We start from the raw sequence: 12,176 nt of genomic DNA, 5'->3' as shown, positions 1-12,176 counted from the left end.
TCCGTTATGCGGAAGATCTCACAATGCTGTCCACGCGGATGTCACCATTGGAGACTCCAGCGTGCCGAAAGGCTTACGGTTATGGTAATTGTTCTTTGGATAAGACGATGGGTGCAGTTTGAGTCATCCCGAGTATTGGTGGCGGGGAAGCTCAGTCACGCAGTTCGATATCCATGTAATGACGCGGTGGCTAAGGCCACCCCTAAACCACCTTTTGACCCGTTCTGTAGGAGCCGAGCCGCTTTGGCGTTAAACCATGCGGTATTCCATGCAGCAAACGCTTGTCGTTTAGCTCTTTTTCAGAAAAACTAGTGTCATGCCTGATACAGTAAAATAAGGTAAACAACCATTTATCGAGGGGGGTGTATGTTAATTTCCTGCTGCGCTTGTACTGATTTACAAGGACAAAACTTCCTTCACAGACCGATTCGCCGTCTGTGTATGATAACCATTAGTTAAGTCTTGCGTGAGCCCTGTAAGCTCAAGAAAGGCAGGCAGTATGGGAACATAATGCGTGAACAGTAGTTTTCAACGTCCTTTTGCAGGCCCGCCTCCCCCCCCCCCCCCAAAAAAAAAACAGAAAAAAAACAGCGGATTTAAAGAAAAGAGTGGAGGCGGGGACAGGCACGGCGGGGTGTTGAGACGACAGGACAAAGATAAATCTCGGATTTACCAATTTCTGATGAACTATCTGCGTCTGTACACCAGGTCATCTTATTGCCTACTTGTTCTGCCTTACGTCGGCTGAGTTGTATGTGCACCGTCTTTTTGACATATGGTCATGTTGGTGGAGACACTGTTAATATCGTGGCTTAGTCATCGGCGACAAGAATCAATTGTAGCCACCTGAAAACAACTATAGATACTACCAAAGCTCCTGGAACAGTTCAGTTGTCAATAACGGCGCACCTAGAAAACGAAACTCAAATCACAGTGTGGTCGTGGGACATTCAGTTAGTACTGATTATAAGGTAAGTTGAAGATCATTGGCAAGGAAGAAGTTTCCTCCAGTAAAGTGGTTCAAACAAACCGCCTTGATAGCGGTTACTTCTCGTGCAGATTTTAGTATTTTAATAAAGTTATGAGGAGTGCGTCACGTTATTCCTTTGGGAAACGAGAAAATGGCAATAAGCTCACTTTCCAGCGAGAAGGCACACAAAAATTTCGCGGACACTGGCAACTGAAGTGGTGAGAAGCGAAAGCCGAGGACACTATGCCGTGACGACTTCCGGTGGAAGTGGCGACACACCGTTCCCGTGGCTATATCGACGACCACGCCATTTCGACGCAATTTCGCCACTTTTGCCTATAACTAGTTAACTAATTACTCTACTGTCATCAAACTTGGCTTCTAGGTTCATTTTTTCCTCCTCTGAGGCAACCAGTGGTTTTATTCTATCTTTTTAGTTCCAGAGAAACGCGTGTGACACGCTTTGTTAACGGACGACAGTATGAGCCATTCAAGGCTTTCGCTTAAAATGAAACGTAGAAAATCCCTTAAGACATTCACTCTTTCTTTCTTTGTCCTTCATGTGACAGCATCACGACGAGTCGAGAACAGAGTGAGATGCCGCTTTACAGCTCATGAGTAACGGGAAACTACTGAAGCGAGGCTCTCTCTTCTTAAGCAACCATAATCCCGTCGCCTATGCTGGACCGGAATCGATCCAGCATCGATCTTGCTTCGAGGGATCGATCTTGCATCGGTCAGGGCAGATGCACTTCTGTCCTATCGTCTCGACATTTTCCTGCGAACGTCAATTTAGCGCAAAACATTTGTAAAAGATGTTGCGCTTCTTGTGAACTGTCCGAAGTTGCCTTCGAAAGTCAGACGCAAGCTGGAGACTGCCATACCTAAGAGTCCTGGCTTACTCTAGAACATGTTAGGCACCACTGCATCAACAGTCAATAATTTAAGCACACCATTATTATGGAGTCTTATTTTTGGTGCTCGGGTTGGTGCAGGGAGACAGGCCTTTATTGTCCAACAGAACTTTGATAATCTGCTGCCGCTCAGCAGAAAGAACAGAATAGTCATGTCACCACTGCTTCAGAGCACATTCTGAGCCAATTATACCTTTGCAATCCAAAGCCTCGGGTGGAATGTGTACAGCCTTTGGTTTGAAACAGTCTTGAGGCTGTTGAGTATCCAGGATAGCTGCCTTGTGTAGCAGCAGGCCTGAAGAAGGTCACTGCTAAAAGGTGGTGCCCAGCTTACTGATATCTAACTATCCATAAGTGAAACAGCACTACGAAAAATAAGCCCCCGAAACTGGGTCCTCATCATAATTGCTCACCTGAGAGATAGCAGCCCGTACACACTGCATCACCCTTGTGCACAGCACACAAGGGGCACATTGCCCGGCAAACAAAGGGACACCTCACTGAAGCTGCTAGATCTAGAGGCAACGTATCCGCAGAAGTGAAGCAGCTTAGGCCAACAAAGGAAGTTGCAAAGATTACTTACCTAGAAAATCGGCTAATATCTAATACAGGTTTTTAGTAATTCGTGCGCACTGCATGATAGCTCTACATGATGAGTGCCGCAAAATAGGCAGTGTTGTTGGGGAAGACGCTTAACAGACGAAGAAACTTTGACACCTAGTAATGCATACTTTTACAGAGATGGAAGTGCCCGACTGTAGTAATAATTTTCTTTCTGTCAGTTCCTTAACACAATTAGTAAAGACGCTGCTTCAGTACATACGGAAACAGCTAAATTATAGGACTAGGACACCAAAGTTTGCTTGAGTGCTTTCTCTGAACTGATGCACTAGACATTAGTATGCAAGGATCACTCCCTGGTATTCCCGTGCAACCGACAAGTAAATTATAATTAAATTTATTTTAATGCTGTTTGAGTTTGATCAACCAAACGATAGCTGTGGTGTAAAAGGTTGGTTTATGTCTCCTGAGGAATGAAAGAAACAGCAGCAAATCACTGGTACATAATTTTAATTCACAACTCTTACGCCAGCCTGCTTCAAAAGCCAGAATGATAATGAACGAGGTATCAGGGGCTTTATCGAATACCGAAGTTTCTTTCATGCCCTAGATGTCCTAAAGCTACCGTTGACCTCCTAGCCATCATTCGGTTGATGAAGCGGAAACAGTATGAGATAAAAAATTTAAGCGTTATTAGCTCCGTATGTGACTACCACATAGTCATCTACGTACAGTCAGGGACAAAAGTCTCCGGACCACGTGTTCCTCTAACGAAGCCGATAGCTCTGGTATTAGTGGGCGGCTGGAGACCACATTTGTGGAGGTAAAAGCTAATTTTTTGTTCTTTCATCTCCACAAGTGCGGTCTCCAGCCGCTGTCCGATAGTAGAGCTATAAACTTCTTTTAAAGAACACGTGGTCCGCAGACTTTTGTCCCCGACTGTACGTATTGTAATGTCTATTGGATCATTACAGGGACGGAAACGCGGAACTAAAATTAGTCGTCTATATTTCTTTGATTCTATCACTTTATAATAGCCGTGAAATTAGATTCCTCAAAACAAATATGCGCTCCTAGCATCTGGGTGCAAAGAAAAGGCACAGGTTGGGGCTATTTATGAACCCATAGGTGTGAAGACAGCCGCACGGCCTAGCCTCTCATTGACCTCGTTAGGCAAAGTGCAAATGATTGCACTTTCCTTTCGGTCTATGCAGTACGCAGTAACTATTTGAGTGCTTAGGTCATCGTCCCACAAAACTGCGTCAGTTTCCGCAGAGGTCACACGAAAAAAAGACAGAAATTGAGGTAATACCGCACGACCAGCTGAATACAAGAGTAAGGAAGCTCTTCAATGCTGTCTAACGTTTTCGGGAGGAGTCTGTGCCAGCTCCTACAATCAGGTGGGCAAAATCACCAGCCAATTCTCGTGCTGTCATGCTACAGTACAGCCATGATGAGAAACATTTGTTCTGATCCTTGCACTAAAGTTTGTAGGACCTATTTATATGCTCTCTGCTTGCAAATTGTGATCGCTGCGGAAGGATAGTTCATCACTAAAAGCTCAGTGGAAGAGGAATTTGAGGGAGAAGAGGCTTCCAGATTTTAGTGACGCTTGCAACGTGACAATGACACGGGTAAACAAATGCTTATGGACAAAGACCAGAGAAGAAGCAAGACCACAGAGACGCGGGCGGCCTGATGTGGCGAACGGCTGAACGTCAGCTGCCCAGGTTCCACTTCAGCTTCTTCGGTTTGGGGAGAGGGACGCTCGAGAACAGCACAACGCGAAGACGAGGAGGGAGCTGTGTCATTGGCCGCAGCGAATAATAAGTGTCGTCCCGATGCTTAAAGAGTTAGGATAAAAAATTTCATACACTTAAAAAGCATTCTCTACCAGTCGTAATAATTCTTCGTCACGTGGCTCAGCGAGCACGGATCGTCGCGACATTTGAAAGCCTCCAGCAGTGACCCCGGAGTTTAAGTTTCCAAGTGGCATTATCGCTCGGTACAGTCGAAAGTATCAGCACAATAGCTTTTCGCTAGTTCGCGAATGGGAACCCAGACCCACACGCGGTCGCAAGTTGTTTACCGAGCACCACGGAGTCTGAGGTTATGGCGGTGTTCATCCCGACGTTATTGGTTGTGCATTCGCACCTTTTGCACCTGACAGCCTCTACGGTGAGGACCAGAAAGATGTGAACATCAGTATGAAGGCTGTCGTCATTCAGATGGAGAAAAATGGGCTCCAGCAACGTGGTTACTTCGAAGCCGTGAGCTAAGCGGAACGGCGATATGTTGGTCGTTTCCTGTACCGCTGTATGGTACGCAAAGGTGACGTAGGGTGGCACTATGTCCCATGATTGACGCATCACTTTGGCGTACACTGAAAGCAATGTCAGCGATAGTTTTTTCTTAAACATCTTTATTTCTGCATTTAGTAGGCCGATACCTTGCGGCAGAACTAAGGTGCTTCATGGAGGTTGAGGTGGGGGAGTGGTTAGGGGTGGGGGTGAAGGTCGGAATGCGGGTGGGGGACCGGTGTTCACTTCTTCCTCGAGGTAGCGTAGTCCCGAGGTCGGCTCGGCGAAGTGATGGCCTGTCCCTTCATCTTCCTTGAAGTAGGAAAGAAAAGTTCGCCAGAGCCGGAGTGCGTCTGATGGCCCGATGTGCGATGGCGGATCGACCCATTCCTGCAGGGTTCCAGGTCGAAGCCCGCCCAGGGACTTGAGTGCTCTCTCCCGTGCTGCGTCAAAGGTAGGGCAGCTCCACAGGAGATGTTCGGCCGTGCCTCTGGCAGGGCGCGTCGGGCACTAAGGAGTCGGGTATGAGCGCGGGTTTGTGAGGTGCAACTTCGCTGGTGATAGAAGATGACCGGTCTGGGCTTGGCGAAAGAGCACTGCCTCCACTCTCCGGAATGCGCTATGTGGACGGCGGTATAGTTGCTCAGGGTTGGCCAAGTGCTGGAATATGCTGCGACGATAGCGTTGTGCGCGATGCCATGTCTCCGCGCTATCCATATGGGGCGACGACGGGTGCGCAACGTCATCAGGGGGCCAAGAAGCGGAAACGAATGTGGATCCAGGCAAAGGTGCGGAAAGAGCTGCTGCGCGCGCTGACTGGTGTGCCTTTTCGTTTCCAGTGATTCCTTCGTGTGCAGGAATCCATTTGATAATTAAAGTGTAGCACTCCTCTCGCAGGCGACGGGCTTCTGTTCTAAGAGATCGTGTTTTATCGCTTCAACGAATTCCCCTTCTGGCTCTTACTGGTGCCTATCATACTACGCGAACCGCTGCTCTTCATGTTCTTGCAAACGTTCTTCCTTTGCCTATCTCTCCAGACCAGTTATGCGCAGAGTTTATGCTTTTCACGTTACGTCAATCCGTAGTGTACGGCAAGACTTTTTACGACCCCTCTCAAATTCAACCTTTATTTGATCCCTGGTCAGACCATCCCTCATTGAAATTAAATTTTCTTTTTGTTGTGTCCCCTTATTGCTTTTGTGTGTGTGCGCCCCCGCATCCTCCTCCTAACGACCACTCGCACCCTCCTCCTAACGACCACTTGCCCCTCGTCGCACGCTGTCGCCAGATGCCCCCCCATGGTGCGCCCCCGCATCCTCCTCCTGTTCTGGGAAGCCACTCCCTCCCGTGGACGCTTATCCGCTCCCTCCTTTCTTCGGGCGGCCAGTTCGGCTCCTGCCTCGGTCGACGCTGGTCGCACCCTCATCGGCTTTAAATAAACGAAGTCTTAAAGTACCGTGTGCGTCTTTCGCTGCATTCAACACAGCGACCGGACACGACAGTGGCGACGAGAAAGTGGATTCGACCCGCGCTACGCAACGCTATTGACAAGCCATGGCTACGCGAGGGTTTCCCAATCAGATACCAGAATTCAACGGCTCATCGTGGTCATCGTGGGTTGGACGCCTTCAGTTCTACTTTGAAGCTAACAACATCACAGACCCAGCCTTGAAGAGGGCCAACCTGCTGACGCTGTGCGGGGAGCAGACCTACGATACTGTCTGCGCCCTTATTCAGCCAAGCACACCAGCGGCAGTGTCTTACGACGACATCGTAAAAGCGCTGCAAAACCACTACGACCCGAGGCCATCAGAGGTCTACAGCCGGGCTCGCTTCCAACGACGAGATCAACTGGGAGGAGAAACTGTGAGCGCCTACGTAGCCGCGCTCAAGAAGCTCGCTGCCGACTGCAATTTTGGAACGCTGTCGACAACAGCTACCGGGCAGGAGGGAGACGCAGCTTCTTCTGCTAACACCACCATGCTTCCCTTGGACGTGATGTTACGCGACAGATTTGTGTGCGGACTGAGTGACGAGTCACTGCAGCAGCGCCTGTTCGCTGAGAAGGACCTCACATTCAGCAAAGCTTACGACATCGCCGTTCGAGCGGAGAGCGCCGGTCACCAGCAGAGAGGGATTCGCCGGAACACCGAGCCGGTACACCAGACAAGCAACCAGGTGCGCAAGCCTTCTGTTGTTGTAAAATCGGTCAAAAAGGCACAACGCTGCTGGCGGTGTGACGACCAACACAACCCCCAGGGATGTCGATTCCAGTCAGCCACGTGTAATTTTTGCCACAAGCGAGGGCATATCGAAAGAGCATGCATTACGAAACTGAGACTTGCCAAGATAAAGTCACCTTCCCAGCCTAATCACAGCGTCAACGCCTCAGAGAATACGCCGCTATCTGATCTCCATGGAACAACATCAGCAACACCATCTGTGTTGTACGACCTGAACACCATGAATCTCGGCACGCGACCGAAGATTTTTACAGAAGTAAGCGTACATCACCAGCTGATTAATTTCGAGGTGGACTCCGGCGCAGCCTGTACTCTGATCAGTGAGGACACGTTCCGAACTTCATGGCCATCTGACGCACCCGCCCTGCAACAAGACGACACGCACCTGCGAACGTGGTCAGGACAGAATCTGCCACTATTGGGCTCTGCCAACGTGCAGGTTAACTACAACGGCCAGACCCATACGCTACCTCTGCTTGTTGTGAAGGGCACAGGATCAAGCCTTCTAGGGAGAAACTGGTTTTCTCCACTAGGCGTGATGATATGCGGCATACACCAGACGCCGAGCCAGAACATGGTTGAGCAACTGCAAGAGAAATACGAAAGAGTATTCTCGGAAGAGATTCCAGGAAACGAAGGGCCCCCGGTCACACTGGAGTTGTTGGACAACGCGCAACCCAAATTTCTGAAGGCCAGGCCGGTGCCGTTTGCTCTCCGAGATTCAGTTGAAAAAGAGTTGGACAAACTGGAGCAGCAAGGTGTCATCGAGCCGACGCAGCATTCCATCAAACTCTCAGCGTACGACTACGCTCTGGTCTACCGCAATGGGAGTAAACATCAAAACGCCGATGCGCTAAGCCGTCTGCCACTAGACGCAACTGTTGACGAACCATTTCCACCAGGAGACGTTCTGATGTTCGAAGCACTGCCAGAACCTCCGCTTACAGCAGGCACAGTTGCAGCATCTACGCAGAAGTGCGCAGCTCTCCGGCTAGTTTACACAGCTGTTCAACAAGGCAACGTGCATAAACTCAAAGGGGACAACTTCGACGCTTACCGCAGGCGAGCTACAGAGTTGAGCACCCATCGCGGCTGCATCATATTTGGGTCCCGAGTTGTGATGCCGAGAGAACTACGCGCACAAGCTATGTCTCTCATCCACGCCGGACATCGGGGCATCGTTGCAATGAAAAAGTGTGCCAGAAGCTACATGTGGTGGCCTGGCATTGACAACGACATCGAAACAGTGGTGCGAGAATGCAAGCCTTGCCAGAGCAGCCGGAGCGCCCCGCCGAAAGCTCCTGTCCCAGAATGGGAAAAGCCAGACACACCATGGCACACACTGCACATTGATTTTGCAGGACCAATTGAGGGCTGCACTTTCCTTGTGGTCGTAGATGCCTACACAAAGTGGCTTGAGATAAGGCAAATGGGACAGACGACTTCGGCAGCAGTCATTGACAACCTCCGATCACTATTTGCAACGTTCGGCCTGCCGCGCAAGGTAGTGTCGGACAACGGAACACCGTTTGTGTCTGCGGAGATCCTCAAGTTTTATCGCGACAACGGGATCTCATCAGTTACATCGGCCCCCTACCACCCAGCGACAAACGGACAAGCCGAGCGCTACGTAGCCGAGCTAAAACGCGCCCTTGAAAGAGATCAGACAGGCTCGCTGCAGCGCCGCCTTGCGCGCTTTCTCTTCAAGCAGCACACGACGGTTCAGAGCACAACAGGCGAGACCCCCTCGAAAATGATGCTCGAGCGTGAAATGCGAACCCAGCTCACAGCCATCCTCCCCGAGCCAAAGGCAGAGACGTTCCGGGAAGAAAAAGCAATTCCGCGCTGCGGCACGCTTAATGAGGGGCAGCGCGTCCTCGCCCGACAGTTTCTGAAAAAGCCACGCTGGGAGGAAGCTACAATTGTCAGACGCATAGGCCTGCGCTCTTGGCTCGTCAACATACATGGCACAGTAGCACGCCGACATCTCAACCAGCTGCGTAGATTTACGACGCCGTCTGAGAGCTGTCCGCCAGCGGAGAGAACACGTGCACCATCTTCCCACATAGCCTGGCACCTCTTCCCGGAAGAAGAGACTTCGCCCACGACAGACCTAGGAGACACAGCGAACAACAGCCAGCCTACAAGTGTTTCTCCCCCGAGCGCACAAAGCCAGCGCGCCTCCACGCGTGAGCGCCGACCCCCTGCACGATACCAGGCAACTTTCTAAGGGGGAAGGAAGTGTTGTGTCCCCTTATTGCTTTTGTGTGTGTGCGCCCCCGCATCCTCCTCCTAACGACCACTCGCATCCTCCTCCTAACGACCACTTGCCCCTCGTCGCACGCTGTCGCCAGATGCCCCCCCATGGTGCGCCCCCGCATCCTCCTCCTGTTCTGGGAAGCCACTCCCTCCCGTGGACGCTTCTCCGCTCCCTCCTTTCTTCGGGCGGCCAGTTCGGCTCCTGCCTCGGTCGACGCTGGTCGCACCCTCATCGGCTTTAAATAAACGAAGTCTTAAAGTACCGTGTGCGTCTTTCGCTGCATTCAACACAGCGACCGGACACGACACTTTTGTTCAACTTTGCTCTCAAGAAGCTGTATTCTTTTCTTGTCAACGTGCCCTGCAGATTTACGCTGATGGGTCTTTCACTCCTCGCTCAGCTGGTGCTGCATTTGTTGTTCTTAGCTCAACAGAAAATATTGTCCATGTACATTGTCTCTCTTTAGAACCACCCTCTAGCGCCTATGCCACAGAGCTTGTAGCTTTTCATTCTGCTGTTGTTTATGCTATTCACCACACTCCTTCTACGCCTGTTCATTTTAACACTGATTCTCTATCTCTGCTTTCTGCGCTGTCTTCAGTTACTTCTTACAATCCGACTATTATTGCAATTAAGAAAGATCTCTATCGTTTGTCTTCTTTAGCCCCATTTCTTTTATTTCATACCCGGGGTCATTCCGGAATTTTCGGAAACGAGTTAGACGACCAAGCTGCTGGTGGTGCCGGCAGATTTCGAAGTTTACATATTTCTACCCTTTCACGTCGTGGCGTGCGTTCCCGTTTGCATCATTCTTCACTTCTTTTATGGAGCATTTTTTGGCGCGAGAATAATGGTGGCAACTGAACTATTCAATTGGATCCCTGATACATTTATTATTCCCCTATTCGTCTACGCAGGAATCCTCTAATAACTTTACTTACTGGGCATGGTAGATTTCCGTTCTGTTTTAAAAAATTTGGCCTGTCTGCGTCTTCAATTTGTTCCTGTCGATTGTTATGTGAAAATATCCGTCATTACTTCCGGGACTGTTCAGTTACTGCTGCTGTAGTTTCTCGTCTAAAATCTCTTTGCTCATCGGACAACACCATCTGTTTGCCCCTCCCTTATCCGAGACCCTGCTGTTTGTGCTCTTCTCCTTCAAATGGTTCACCTCATAAGTAGTACAATTCCAAATTATTCACGCTGATTCCTCTCCTTCCTCTAATTTCTCTTCCCCAAGTTTTGCACAGAGGAGCGCCCCGTGCTCCTTTATTGAGCATAGGCGGCTTTGTCGTGGCGTGACTGTGACTGTGACTGCATTCTTCACTGTGTAACTGTGACTCTGTCTTGACTGTGTGACTGCGACTTCGGTTTTTTCTTTTGTCTTGATTATGTTTTTATTTATCTGATTTTTATTTTGTGGCCGGCGCTCAGTGTTTTCTTCGACTGTTACGGTGACCATGACTTTGCAGTTACTTGGGTTTTCTCTTTTTTTTATAACTATTATTTATCCCGCGGACTGCACGCTGTGCTTTGGCTATCTGCCTGCGACTATCTTTTATTGTGACGAGCCTTATATTTCTTTTATTTTGAGTTTTTTTAATGCTATCTTTTTCGCTTAATTTCTTTTTTCTTCTTTGCACCATTTAATTATTTCTCATTTCTTTTGAATTGGCGTTAAGCCTGGCAAAATAATGCTGGTCCAGGCATCCTCTCTCTTTCTTTTATGTTTTTTTTACCTTTTTATTTAGAGGACAAATAAAAGGATAAAAGGGCTACCTGGAGGCAGTATGCTCTTCTGCTTCCGTTCGGGACACTGTGATTCCAACGTTATTTCGTTTACATACGCTAACGATACCGTCATGCTCCTATCCTTACTTGGACAGTGACATCCCTGTTAGCTATTGAACGGGAGAAGGAACGAAATAGTTTATTAGCCCACCGACCTGAATGAAATAGAAGATCGTGATGTACAGCCGACCAATGCAACAAGACGAGCGCATTGACGCCATCATCAGGAAGGCAGCAAAGCGAGCATTGGACCTCCCGGTGACTACCTTCAACGCCAAACTGAAGGCGTTGGGAGTGGTAAACTTCTATTAGGAGTTAGGGGAGGCCCACCTCGTGAACCAATATACGGGGCTATCGCAGACGGTTCCTAGGCGCCGCCTGCTAAACCGCTTACACATCCAACACACATGCATACCAGAGGGGACGGAGAACATCCGGGTGCTGTGGCGCCACATGCTCTTGGTCGTTCCGCTCCCTCGTAACATGGACATGGCTTCACATGAAGGCAGACGACAAGCGCGGGCTCGCACGCTTGAGAGGCAGTATGGATATAAAGAGGGCATCTACTACGTGGACATCACAGGGCCGTCGCCCACGGGATTCTTCACGGCTGCCGTAGTCCACCGGGGAATGAATGTCGATAGGCTTTCTTTTCGGGCCCCCAATTCAACACGAGCGGAGGAAGTCGCAATAGCTCTCGCTGCCGCCGATTCAAAATCGAGAACAGTTATCACAGACTCTCGCCGGCCCTGTGCATATTATCTTGAAGGCGAAATATCCCCTCTTGCCTCCCAAATTCTAAGACGCGCTCCCGCCGATCCAACACACACAAAAGTGATCTGGGCTCCTGGCCACCAGGGTCTACGAGGCAATGAGGCCGCTGATGCGGCCGCCCGATCGCTCACACACCGGGCTCCTCATCCTAGCTCTCCTGGCTCCGAAGCTCATAAACCGCTTCTGCGGTTCCGCGAAATCCTAATTCATTATTGCGACAGCCACCGTCTCTACCCAGTACCTGCCAAGGGGCTGAGTAAGCCGGAGGAGCGAACTCTGCGGCGCCTGCAGACAGGAACTCTTCTCTGTCCTGCCATAGCAAAACACTTCGATCCGAACACAGATGGGCCCTGCCCGCACTGT

This window comes from Amblyomma mixtum, chromosome 7, assembly GCF_055824585.1.
Source record: "Amblyomma mixtum isolate Tamu chromosome 7, ASM5582458v1, whole genome shotgun sequence".
Lineage (NCBI taxonomy): Eukaryota > Metazoa > Arthropoda > Arachnida > Ixodida > Ixodidae > Amblyomma > Amblyomma mixtum.
The sequence above is the reverse complement of the archived record's forward strand: the minus strand, read 5'-3'. Positions refer to the sequence as shown.